The sequence below is a fragment of the Photinus pyralis genome, unplaced genomic scaffold, assembly GCF_008802855.1.
Source record: "Photinus pyralis isolate 1611_PpyrPB1 unplaced genomic scaffold, Ppyr1.3 Ppyr1.4_LG2, whole genome shotgun sequence".
NCBI lineage: Eukaryota > Metazoa > Arthropoda > Insecta > Coleoptera > Lampyridae > Photinus > Photinus pyralis.
In genome coordinates, this window is record NW_022170403.1 from 46,787,955 (window position 1) to 46,801,288 (window position 13,334).

The following is a 13,334-nucleotide window of genomic DNA, read 5'->3' on the forward strand; positions in this document are numbered from 1 at the left end:
TTGATTTTTATTTAGAATTATTTAATATTGGAAAATGTTCATTAGATTACGTTAAGAAAAGTTTTTTATCTTCGGTCTTGCGATAAGGAGATTTTTATCTGTAAAGGCTATTTAGTTTGTAGATAGCAGATGTGTCCGTCGTAAGTAAACACTGGTGTTTAGTTTATTGAAGACGCGCAGGCATTTGATATGAGAGGGAGAACCGGCGGTTATTATTTCGAAGTTTTGCTGACGACTAAAGTAAATTTGAGTGGTGGAATGTCGATAAAATAATTGAGGAAATCGCTTGAAAAAGTCGAAGAGTTGTTACATAGGCGTAGCAAACGATAAACGTTGCTTTTTGGTGGCAGTCAGCCTTAATGAATTTTTTTTGTAAAAGACAGTCAGGCTTAGTGGTTGTAAAGTTCTTGGGAAAGAAAGTTTAGATGGCAAAGTCGTTTAAATGAACAATGTTATGCAGAATTTTATGGTGATTAATTTTCCCATTCATAGTTTCTTGTAGCTTCACGAATAGTTATGACAAAAAAAATCGAAAAATGTCCACAAGAAATAAGAATGCCGATGTGATTTACTCACTTACCCCACTTACAAATAAAATAAAGTGAAATAAAATAAAATAAGGTTTCATACTTACTAAATAAACTAAAAGAACACTTTATGAATAGCAATGAGTCTTAAATGCTAAATGAATACAATTACCTCAAATAAGTATAGGAATAATAGTTTTATTTTTTGATATTATAGTTCGTCTAGGTAGGGAGTATGTTACCCCCTTTACACGTTCCATATAAAAGTCTCATTTTTGTTATTGTCTGAAAAATGCGGTGTTGTTTTGTTTTTTTAATTACAGATTTGGATCTTTCTAACTCTACAACTAAGAATGTTAGCAATAGTGCCAACTTAATTTGAAACAAACTGCATATTACCAACTTCGCGTGTACCGATTTCCACTAGATCATCAAAAGCAAGTCATTTACAGGAACGAAATTCAAAGACAACAACATTATTAAAATGTTGTTGTCTTTGATGCACTTTTGGCGTGTTTCTATAATTTTTCACCAAGATTCAATCGTCTTTTTCTGTATGAAAATTTATAATGTCCCAATGGCGACCTGCCACTGTGATATGATATCATATTGTCATAACCTCGATATACTCAGTCCTGACGGTAGGTACATATGCAGGCACATTTTTTGCTGCTATTTTGTGTCACGTGTTTAATTATTGTAATTACATATCTAGAAATGTTCCTCACACAGACATTTCAATTATGAACGTCCATTCGTTTAAAAGCAACACCCTATAATGTAAATGAGGTAGCGTATATATAGTAAGCATAGCTGGAAACTGCCATAAAACAATTTCCTCTTGAGTTACATTTAGAATTTAGTCACGTTTCTCGATGACATACACAAAATTGAGCCCAGAGAATAGAGAGTATGAAATGCGCCGTCCCCTCGTATTAACGCCGACCATTTGCGCCCTTATCATCCCCTAGCCAAGGGATGTATTGTGTGTTCGTGCAACTACATAACGATGTAACATGGATAGAGCCGTGAGATATATCGAGACCACTGACACCCTTACTATTGTACGTTTTATAAGGTGTGAGTAAATGAAAAGATTTTGCCATTATGTGGGTAGGCATTCGGATAGATGCTGTTTTGTATTACTGTTGCAGTATTATTTGTTCGAGTCTCCTATTACACTGGTTTCAGTTTATTTGAAACTATTTTCTTCTTGTTAAACCTCACATCACATGTGTTAAATTGAATCAGATTGAGACGTTTTGTATCAATTTTCATATGAATGGCGAATTGTTGCCCTTAATCTTATTATTGTAAAGTAAATACGACTGCATTTATCTTTACTTACTTAGAGATCTTAGAATTTTAGGTTGTTAGATTTCCGAGATAAGGCGAATCTTCTTGTTGCTTATGTAGACCTTCCTGTAATGATAAGACCAACAACAAATACAGTATTATATTTACCTAACCAATTGTCTACCTAATTTTATTTCTATTATATGTCTCTTGATGGATGATTAAAAGTACCTAAATACATACAAGCGTTTCGGGCACTTGCGAGAGTAGTATGAAAAATCGACTAACAATCGCACAATAGCATTATTATTATTTTGGAAAAAATGATAAACAACCTAATACTTGACTCAAAAGTGAGAGAACTTCAAATTCATGTTAATCTTTTAAACTATTTTTCTGTATTTTCCATTAAAGTTAAAGATGATTGTTACTAGTATTTCTGAATGTGGTTTTTTATTGTTTATTTAAAACTAAAAACATATACAGGCTATTCTATTTAAACAAAATTGTGGGGGTATTTCCGGCCGATTATGAAGTAAAACAAGTAAAAAGGTTTTCGCCCTAAGGCGAGTAACTTCAGCGCATTTTCCATGAACGATCGGTACTTCCCAAAAGGCCATAGCTATGTGTGCTGTGATTTTCTTTACTAGAGGCATATATGGTTAAAATTTCAAAGAAATATCTCCATAAACAAAAAAGTTGGCATTTTGCAGCCTGCGCATGCGTGGATTTGCTTTTTACTATGCGCGATATGTTTACTTTTCTTAATGACATTTGTAGTTTTAATAACTAACGAAGATGTAAAAGCGATCGGACATTTCTAAACAAAGTTATCGTTCACACGGACAGATAGATGGACAGACAGACAGAGGAACCGACGGACAGACCAACAGACAGACGACAGACCGCAATACAAAATTATAAACGATTTCTAGGATCGTTAATAAACGACAAAAGTGTGAAATTATGGAACATGTAAAAAATGGTGTTTTGGTTTTTTTACAATAAATTTTTTAGCAATAAACGCAGAAAAATTCCTTCCTTGGTGCAAGCCTCGACACCATAACGAACCAGATAGCGAAAAAACTAGAACAATAGTGGTGTAGAGAAGCTCGTAATTTTGTGGAATGCCTGGGAAAACGCATAGCCAATATTACTGGGGAACCCCGAGCCACCACTTACTTACGACAAAGCATAAGAATTGCTATACAACGTGGTAATGCGGCCAGTGTAATGGGAACGCTTCCAACTGCGATCCCCATGGAAGAAATTTATTATTTATTACGAATTTTATATCTTTAGAAATTTTTAATTTTTAATTTGTTTAAATAAAATTGATATAATTAGTAAAAAAATTCCAATATAAAAACGGATATCTTACATGTATTTAAAAAAATGAACACCATCATCATTTTCATTTACGTCACTTCTTTAGTCATCTAGTGCATCAGGGAAAATATATGGTATCAATAATCAAGAAAAAATCGACATGTGATCTGTAAAATTTTAATTTTGGTCGAAAAAAACTTCCAGAGTGCTATTTTTTTGTTATTTGACAGTCGCGGTATGACTGCCGGGACCGCCAGATTTACATGCCCTCCGAAGCAGGCAGGTTGTGGAATTCGAACTCACGATCTGTGAGGTTGAAGTCCGAGAACCGTTACACTGTGTGCCTCAATTAATTTCGTATATTCAATCTACTGTACTAAATAAACAATCAAGGGGGGTACTTCTGAATATTTTTTTCTATTTTTCACTTGGAAATGCCAAATATGTTCCACCAGCACCAAAATATGAGAGATTACTACAGAATACCACAGATTTTCATAGAGCACCGTCCAAATTTTTTAATATCGTCATCAATTTTACCTTAAGGTGGCGTTTACATTGAAACATTGGAAATTTCTTTCCACAATAACTGCCTTCTGGGTACAAATTTTTGGTTGAAATAGAATTCATTCAAATATATAATGTTCCGACATTTGCATGAAACAAAAATTATTTAGCCAATTCCTGCACTTTCGCCGTTATTTAGGAAATAAGTTGCTAAAAAAAACTCCCATATAAAATATATATCTTTCATTTTTATCACACACTGATAATAATTTGTTATTAAATTTAACTTTAATCACAAGCTTAAACCCGTAGCAACCATCGGTCATTAACAGAAGTTTATTTTTTTTACCTCGAAACAAAGTTATTGAGGAAATCACAAGGCCACTTTTGCACTTTTTGTAAACGCCACCTTAACATCGTTCTGCATAGTTGACAATTAAAAAACGTATAGGAAACAAAATTAAGTATTCTATCGAATTTTCTCGTATTCTTTGGTTATTCGGTTATAATCTGATGAGTGATGATTCCAATATTCTTTTTAGTTTCTTTCGTTTCCGTAGGGCGTAGAGTGTTAAAAACAAACTAAAAGGGAACATCCAAATACAATTAGATAATACCAATAGCACTCGAGATTGTCAAACAACACCAGAGGCTGTAGCTGTGAATCCCAGGAGATATTTTCATTTTTATACAAAAGGTCATCAATTTTTGATGACTGATCCGAATTAGGCAAAGGTGTTTGGAGCCTTAAATAACTTTTTTGATGGTTTTGGTCCGATTTTGATCAAATTTGAAACTTTAGTATGTTAGAGCAACTCAAAATTTAAAAAACTCACGGCTAAACTTAAGGGAGGCTTGCATTTAAAGTCGTAGCACCCTGATAATATTCAAGTCACATTACTAAAATTGACCAAGGAAACGAAATATGCAATAATATACGGGGGTTCTATTTAAAAAAATGCAATATATAAATTACCCTGTATAACAATTGAAATTTCGTTGAAATTATTTTTAGATTGAACATGCCCCAACAATGAATTGTAAATATGTGCGTTAATAAGTCCATCATCTTCCAATCATGTACTAATAATGGTCCACCCTGTATATGAAATGGATACGGAGTAGAAAAACATTGACAAGGAAAAAGTCAGAAACAAGACATATAGGCAAGCAACGCGGAAATTGACGTTTACATTTATAGAAAAGTCAACACTTTGAATTACGCACAATGAGAAGAAATCAAAATAAAGTTCACAACAATATGTATTTGAATTTTAAAATAATGAAGAGTATACCTAATCATTTGGTACACGTGTAAAGGTAAGCATAATAACCCAATACAGTATAGGAGGACTCGAGTCTCTTTATATTGACTTTTTCACCCTAAAGCTTTCTCAATTTTGTAATGTGCCAATTTAACTTTTTATCTGTTACCTACCTGACGGTAATTATTGTAACTGTTTTATACATATTGTTATTATAATAATTTTAGCTACGGCCTGACGACGATAGCAGGGTCACCTCTATATCACTTTTATTTGGCGAGTTACTAAAAATGTGTTACCTACATGTATGTTATATATGTGACATTACGATCGATCTGATCGCATATTCCGATTTCTGGCATCACTTTCCAGTGTAACCGGAAATCAATGCAACTTTTGTTTTTCAATTTCAATGCCTATTTTTTTTACGATATTTGAAAAGAGTAAATAGTAATCAATTTGTTGTTTGACAATATAAAATATGCATATGGTTGACATACAAAGAAAAAGAGGAATTTCTTTATTCAATATTTAGAAAATTTATGAAATCTAGCATGTCGTGTGCTGTCAGGATGCACGGTGCCTGTTGCATTATACGGGGAGATCGTAACGTGCAAAAGTAAATCTTAAAACGAAACATTGAGCAAGTTATTGTAGGTTTTCTCTGTATGATCTGGTACACGGCATGCTAGATTTCATAAATGTTCCAAATATTAATTCACGAATTTCTTCATTTTTTGTATACCTATCAACCATATGCATATTTAAGTTGTCATAAAGAAATGATTGCTCTTTTTCAATATCGTAAAAACATATAGGCATTGCATTTGAAAAACAAAAGTTGCAACGATTTCCGGTTACACCGGAAGTGATGCCCGAAGTATGGCGACATTATATACCTGTCCACGGAGACTCGTGCAATGGGGTGTTATCTCAAGGAATAATTATGGGAAACTTATGTTAGATGGTATTTCCATAAAAACATAAAAAAGATGCTACATACGTCTACTATGTATCTACCATCGATTACCCCAATTTGGCAAGTGAAAAGTTTTCCATGAAACTGCAAAAAAACCGTTTTTCATCCTAAGGCACATAGACTTCAAAATATAATTGTTCCGATAAATTGTGTTAAGAACTGTAAACGGAATATTTCAATGTATCCCAGAAGCTTACACTCCCGACAGCAAACCATTGATCCCTAAGTTGATAGATGTACCTACTTTATAGGTCCGATGCTCCGATTACAATGTCCACCCTTGCAGACACTCGTCTTCTGTACAACAATATTCAAATATAAACCATTCACTTCAGTCTAAATCAAGTCATTATAGACACCTTCTAATCCAATTTTCTCCTTTGATGAGTACACTTTAAATAAAAAGTAAAATCAAGATTGTCTAAGGCGATTAAAAACGAGTTTCATTTCTTTGTAACAGTAGCAAACTTAAAAAGAAAGATATAATGTAGGTAACATTTCCTGGCCATCATCCTACCAAAGCGTATAATAACATATTCAGGTTTCCTCTTGTTGGTATAATAATGACACGTCTGCTTGTCTCAAGTGGCAACAGACGCCATCCTGAACACCCATAGTTAAGATACGTTTCTGCGTAAAGGCACACTGTTAAAATTTTCGAATCTCTTGTTAAATATTAAATCTCCACTTTACAAAGATGTAGATATGGGTATTGTTCAACCGGTGTAAACAGTATAAACTGCAACTAATTTAATAACAAAGAATTATAACCGTCCAAACAGATCTCATTATGGGAACTGACGAAGCACCTTTTGGAGAAGATTTTTTCCATCTAAATTAGCTATTAAAGTACTGTTTGGACATAAATAATGAAAGGAGTTTAAACTAATTCCCCCGAAATAAAGTTCCCAAAAGTTTCTCAACCGTAATTACGCTGAAAGCATTTGCACCTACCTATTGAAATTTCCTAATTTTACGTGACGTTTACTAACTGTCGCGGCTATATATTTTCCGGGTCAAATAATGAGCACAATAATAATAGATGGATTATAGTTTGTGAACATGCGTACGATATTAATGTGTATGTACCTATACTCATCAATCATTCTATAAATCTATACCATTGGACATCAATATTTGATTCGTTTTATTAAGTACTCCATTGTAGTTTGTTACTAATTACGTTGGACATTGAAAATAAATTTAAAAAACAAACTAGGCTTTTTTATTAAAGTTTTTCTTTAGGCGATCGATTTCGGGTGATATATTCCCATCATCAGGCCGTGCTGAAATATGCATACATCGTGATTAGGTGAGTATGGGCTAACATTTTTTATTATAATTACCGTCTAGTGGTTTTTGCAGGGACATACATAAGTTAAAGAACACATTAAAAACGAGGGTTGTTGAATTAAAACATCTGGAGATCCAAATTGGCAAATCAGGTTAATGAAATTATAAAATTATATAGGTGATCATTTTGTAAGTTAAAGTTGGTGTCGGTTTTTTTCGTCTAGTTGCAGATCGTCGCCTTGTTTACAAAACCTCATAAGTCCACTTTTTGCCCATAATGACTCATATCACCGCATTATAGTTAGTTTTTTTATTTCTCCTAATGTTATAGGACTTACGAGGTGTATTCTAAATAAGGCGACGATATTTTAAAAAAGACGTAGACCTGTTGGCTGTTTGGTGCCCTACTTTATGATCGCACCTTGTATAATTCAAACTATTTTTAAAATATGCAAAATAATCTCGATAAATTTGCCCTTAGGGCAATTATAGTTCCTCCGCGCAGTTGATTCACCCTATACATTTGTGGTTTCATTTTACATACATGTGTAGAAGGAGATTTTTAGCGGATTTCTCATCTGTTGGTCTGTCTGCCTGTCTGTCTGTGGGTGGGTCCGTACGTTCGAGGCCTTAACTACATCTACAGTTTTCAATACATTTAGTTTTTTTTGTGTTCGGAACTTATAGGTAGCTCTGGCAGCTGTACCAAGAAAAATCTTGACGATTAATGTGCGCATGCGTAAACTGCGCTTTATAAACTTTCTTATTTATAGAAGCATCTTTTAAAGTTTTACTCACATATCCTTCTAATAGTAAAGGCAAACACATCGCATATAGTAAAAAGCAGATGTGCGCCTGCGCAGACTGTACGATGCCAACTTTCTTATTTATGAAGATATTTCTTATTTATATAAGATATTTTTAACAATAGCCGCTGCTAGAATAGATAAAAGTGGTGCATATATCAACTGCGCAATGTCTCACTTATAGAGATATTTTTTGTAATGTTAACCCTAACTGGTTTTAATAAAAACAATCGTAGCGCATATTGTGAAAATCAAATCCGTTCATTGGACTATAAATGCTATTGTACTAATGTCCCTATTTATTATTGGTTAAATATTTATTGCTTTTATCGATTCTATTACAATGCTAATTCCGTTACTATATTGGTTCTCTCGAAACAAGATGTTAAAGGAACAGCGGTTCTGGTTATTGTTTTATACCTTAGTGTATAATATTGATATTACTTATACTTATGCGGAATTGGTTACTTTAATATTTTGTTATTGAAATTAAATATTATATATGGTAGCTATTGATTGTTCAGATGAAAAGTTGGAAACCTCTAGTGCTGGAGCTTTGCAAACTCGTATGGTCCTTCATTTTTGTTTTATTTTTAGTTTCATTTTTGCAGGATTTTGTGCTTGTTTGGTGCCAACCCTATACGGGTTTGCATTCGCTCTGGATTGTTTCACTGGGAGACCTACTCTTCCCTGACTAGCCGGTCAATCCCGTTTCCTATCTCTGACTCTCGGGTTTGACTGCAGACAAATAAATTTTAATGAAATTATTGAATATACATACTGGCAAAATTCTACTTTTTTTTACATTCTGGTTTGTTTTAAAAATCTGTTAAGTTTTCCACAAGCACGGGAAATGCAAACTCTATATCATGGCCACATTTGCTTCTAGCTGACCCCTATTTAAACTTCAAGAACAATAAGAAAAATGGTAATTGTTATGCAAAAATAACACATAACCAAAAAAAAACTGAGCACATTTAAAGGAACAATCTCATTTAAAATGAATATACAATTTCCAAAGGAATGAAAACAACCAAAATTCTTTAAATGTGTTAAACAAATGATCAAATTCGTTTAATCAATTTACACCTTCGATTTCTTTAAGAATATCTTTCATTGAAAGATGTCATGCAAACCGATCATAATTTTTTATACAAATCAAAAAGATAACGTTACCTTAATTATTAAAGTGTTTTCTAGAATCAGTGATTTCCCGAGGGTACGGCCCTTCTTTGAAGAGATCGCGCCTTACATCTGGACAATATGGATAAAATTGGATCTCTATGGGAAATACACTTGAAGTTTTGTTGAATCAGCCTCGTACGATTACGTTGTGTATAGAAATAATCGGGCAATATGTCCGTCTACCCTACTGTCCTCTGTTTCTCGACTAACTCGAGTACGAACGAGTTCAAGTGCTACTGAATATGAGCCGGATGTTTTTCCAAATGCGAGCTGAGTGTCCGAAAATTCCTCTACTGAAAATCGTATGCGATTCTTCGTATCTTTTTTAAATAGTGCGACCCATATCATTATATGGTGCCGCCGAATGTACAATAAGACCTGTGTTGTGAAGTTAGGTGTATTATACTTACTCGTATTTCAACATTTTTGTAAAAAAGCATATGAATCCCAGCTTCTGAGGGACAGTCGTCTAATCGTAAATTTTCCAGTGTGGGAATGCTCACTATGTTCTGAGAATTCACTAACTCACTAACATATGCGATTCAGAATCTCCCCCCCCCCCCTCCTAATAAGGTGGTGCCCGAAACATGTGCGTATGTTAACAGTGAATTTAGGAGATATGGGATACTTTTTAGGCAACGAAAATTCGATGGCTATTCTATGTGGTACAGGGAGTTCGCAGAAGGCCGTACAAACATGCACCCCGGAAAACAGGAAGTTTTGCTTGCAGGTCGCCGTGTGACTGTTCGAGAGCTTACCGAACAGGCCCTATGACTACTGTAGATAAAATGTTGATGTACATTGTAAAGTTCACAAGTAGATCAGTCGGCAGGTAGTTTAGAGAAAGGCCGGAAGTTAATTGAACTTTGGAACAGGGGCGGATAAAGGATAGTTTGGAGGGGGGGGGGGGTAATTGTTGAAACACCGGGGGGTCCGCGGGGTTTCCTCAGGAAATTTTTTGGCTTTTTTAGTGTCAAAAACGTGTTTTAGGACCCTTTTTTAGGCCAATAAATGACTTTGAAATAAATAATTTTTTTTTTTTTTAGGTTTATGGCTACGACTGCTGAGGTCTTGCGCCATTTTACATGAAAACGGTAACTGGTTAAATCTCTCTAAACATGTTAATAACTTTTAAAAACTGTATTAAACGTGCAATACTTCTACGATCATTACTTAAAATCTTACTCAGTTCTTTATCCATCAGGTTCGAATTCTCTCTTTCATTTGTGAATACAGGACAATCTATTAAGAGATGTTGCAATGTATAAGGTACCCCGCATATTCTACAGATATTATGCCCACATCTACCTAGGAGGTGTAAGTGTGTCAAACGAGTGTGCCCTATTCGCATTCTTGTGTACACTACTTCTTCCCTTTTTGATAGGTTATAATCATTTTTCCATGGCCGTACATTTCTTTTGAAATTACTTAAGAATGTTTCAGATTCAGCCCAGATTGTTTCCCATTTACGCATAATCCTTTTTTTTATATAAGCTTTCCAGTCCGTACATTGAGTAGTAACTTCATCAATGCTCCCATAGTTTGAAGAAATTTTCGCCGCTTCATCTGCTTTAACATTTCCATATATGCCAACATGTGCTGGTACCCACATTAGAAAGATTTTAAATTTAATTGATCTAAGGTAGTATAAACGCTCTTTTATTGAGGTAGCTATAGTGGATCTAGCGGTATGTGTCTCCTTATAAGGGCATTAATAGTACTAAGTGAATCTGTGCATATGACAACTTCCGTTTTAGTAATATATTCGCACATTAGGAGCGCTTGCCACACCGCATACAACTCAGCCGAATATACGCTTGAAATGATACTATGACGCCATGTAAAGGACTTATTGTTGAAATACACACCACTACCAACACCATCATTCGTTTTTGATCCATCTGTATAGATAATATCATAGTTTTTGTAATGAGACAACATTTCCCCAAAGAACATTCGGTAAAGAGACGCAGATGTTTCATCTTTTTTTAGTTTGGTTAGGTCTAACAGGACGTTTTCTTTAAATGATATCCAAGGTGGGAATGACGGTGTAGTGTATTTGAAAAGATGAATTAATTCGTACTTCAAAGATTACAACTTGTTTACCTTGAAAGAGTAAATGGTAATTTTATTATCCTGAAAAATGTTTTACTGCATTGTAACATAATGTTAGACCTTCCGCACCTGCTTTGGAATGTTGTTTAGTTATGGTTAACAGGGGGGGGGGGAACCTTTCGACACTCTTTCCGGTTTTTCCTGAAACACTTTTTCCCTTGCGTCCTACGGCAAAAGCATTTCTACACTTTTTTGTAGGGCGTTAAATTTGCTATAATTTTCACAACATGTTTGTATGTCAATTTATTACAGAATTATGACGTTTCGAAAAAAAATTCTAAAAAATACAATTTTCAAAAATTATCAACACATCCATCAGTATCAAAGCTTGTTAAATGTTTTTGCGTCACCTACTTTTGCTTCCTGAATTTATTAGATACCTAGGTACCTACATTATTAAGTTCGTAGTTCCAGAGTGTTCTACACAGTTGAATATCTTCAGATGGACAACGTATTGGGTTATTTTGACTTATAAACAAGGCTGCTCTTTGAGACCCTGTAAAGACAATTCTGAATTCTGAACAATTTTTTAATGATTAGCTAAGTTTGTGAGTTTCCTTACTGGGATTGTCGGCGGTATGATAATATGCGGCGCGGCTGCGAATTAATGCAGAAATTGCTCCACAGATTACCTATACCTACAGGGTCATTCTTGACGAGCGTCAGTTAAAAAGATGTGGAGAACCTTTGAAAATAAAACTAAACTGAAACTTCCGGTGTTTGCGGAAGATGGTGCATCTTGAAAATATTTTAGTTCAATTCATCACGTGCCAAAACCCTTAGGAGACATCAGTTTAGTTTCATTTTCAAAGGTTCTCCACATCTTTTTAACTGACGCTCGTCAAAAATGACTGTATTATTCGAGAGCCAAAAAATATGTTAGTAGGTATGTATATGTATTGGATAAATTAGTCACTATGGTAAATTGGCTTAAATCGGAAATGATTGACAGGAAATCTATGTTTATATACCTACATAGCCGCCCATAGGTATATTAGGTATGTACCCGTCCATAAAAAACATTTTAGTAAACCGACTCCATTTACTTACATAGGTACCGAATTAAGCTTACAAATGATCCCCTTTTAAAATGTATGTATATCCTACGTTATGATTCGAAGTATCGTAATCGCCTCAGATTTTTCACAATGGACCTCTACTGAAATCATAGAGACGAAACATTTTGTCGTAGTTATATAACACATAAGAGCCGTTAGGTATATCGAAACCCTGCATGAAGCCGGGCCAATCAGTCCCCAGTTCCGCCCTTGACATTACAAGGGTGCTAGTACGCTATTGTAACGCCGATCTATATACTTTCTACGGTCGACTGTATCTATTATACGTGTGGCCGTTGACTTCGTTATTACATATAATAGTATTAAGTGCAACAAAGAAAATACGGTGGCAGCAACACGAGGGGGAAAGTCTTTGAAGGGATATTTTTTGTAATGAGTGGGTTGTTAAATATTAACTTATAATAGGATAACTTTTGTTTAATGAGTGATATCAGCTACATTTCGACGAACCAATCCGAATGACATCATTTTTGTCTAATAAACCAATTTAGTGACATATTAATGCTAAGCGGGCGAACGATCTAATATGGTAATTGACTTTGAAGGACTTTGGTTTTGCTAATCAATTAATCTATTTAGATATGCTGTCCATATAATAACGAATGTTAACTGAAGTTGATCTTTGGCGCCCGCAATGATCTCCGAAAGAACGGATACAGACAATGACGGGAGGTCATCATATCCGCCACCACAATACATCTCATGACCTTTTTTCTCACGCATTCGCAATTGGCACCAAGCTACTTAGTACTTACTGATCAATGATTTCAAACGACTTACTATTTTGAAAAGAATTCGTTCCCTAAAAACGCGGAATGTCTTATTTTGCATTTCCGAGGTTCCAATCAATTATTAGGTAATGTTCGTTGTTAACGCAACTGATCGTCGAGAACAAGTACTTTGAAAGTTGGAAAATTAGTAGCTTTTATCAGTGTTTCGTATATATTTCGAAA